We start from the raw sequence: 1,501 nt of genomic DNA on the forward strand, positions 1-1,501 counted from the left end.
TCCTTTTCAATTTCACTGAAGAGTTTTGAGGAGTAAATGAGGACATTTACATCTTCTGTAAATGTCTTGTAGAATTCAGCTGTGAATCCATCTGGACCTGGACTTTTCTTTGTTGTAGGATTTTAATTATATCTCGTATTTCATTGGCTGTTATTGGGCTATTGAGAGTGGTTTTATCTTGTTGATTCAGTTGTGGTAATTGGTACCTTTCTAGGAATCTGTCCATTTCTTCTGTGTGCTCTATTCTGTGAGAGTAAAGATTGTCAAAGTAGCCATTGTCAATCTTCTGAATTTCCAACAGGTATGTAGTAATTATACCCTTTTCATTCCTTATCACTTGTATTTGAATTTTTCTTTCCTCTTTTTGATGAGTGTGCCTATGGGATTATTGATTTTATTTGTTACTAAGAACCAGGTTTTTGCTTTTTTAATTCTTTGAATTGTTTTCTTCATCTCAATTGAATTAATTTCTGCTCTAATTTTGATGATTTTTTCCTGTATTTAGGCCTGTATTTGGTTCCCTCTTCCTTTTCTAGTTGTTGAAGTTTCAGCATTAGGGTATTTATTGGTTCCTGTTCTGTCTTCCTAATGTGTGAGTTCACAGCTATGAATTTCCCTCTGAGAACTGCTTTCATTGTATCCCATAAAATTGAGATAAGTTGTGCTTGAATTTTCATTGAATGATAGATATTGTTGAATTTCTTGTTTAATTTTCTCTGTGACCCATTGCTTGTTGAGTAGGGTGTCATTTAATTTCCATGTATTTAGGGTTTTTTTCTGGTTCCTTTTCTCATTTATTTCCAGTTTCATTGCACTGTGGTCAGATAATGTACATGGGATAATTTCTGTTTTCCTAAATATACTTAAGCATAACTTATGTGGTCTATTTTAGAAAATGACCCATGTGCAGCTGAGAAAAATTTGTATTCATCTGTGTTTGGGTGGATCCCTCTGTATATGTCCACCAAGTCCATTTGTTTCAATCTCTGGTTCAGTTCTGTTATTTCTTTGCTAGGTTTTCTTCTGGTTGACCTGTCTTTTAGGGATAAGTGGGCTTTATGGTCTCCTGTTAAGATTGTGGCATTGGATACTAGATTTTTCATGTCCATTGACATTTGCTTTATATATTTGGGTGCTCCTATGTTTTGCACATACATATTTATTTATTTATTTATTTTCAAAGTTTTATTGACAAAGAGATAGCAATGAGACAGTTTCAAATCAAATCGGAGGACAGTTTCAACAAATAATACACTGCATATATTCTTCTTAGTGGTTAATTGCTGTACAAGATGCGGACTTGTAATCCTATTCACAAACACCATTAGAACAAATCATTCTATTCATTAAGAGAATGCAACTATATATCTATCCCAACCTCTTTGAATACACAGATACAAAATGGACATTGATCGGTATACCCCATTTTTTCTAAGTTCCATTATTGAATATTATAGGTGTGTAAACTCAGCAAAATATTCTAAAAGAGTCCAGTAGCCTA

This window comes from Octodon degus, unplaced genomic scaffold (genome assembly GCF_000260255.1).
Source record: "Octodon degus isolate 3935 unplaced genomic scaffold, OctDeg1.0 scaffold00430, whole genome shotgun sequence".
In the NCBI taxonomy this organism is placed as follows: domain Eukaryota; kingdom Metazoa; phylum Chordata; class Mammalia; order Rodentia; family Octodontidae; genus Octodon; species Octodon degus.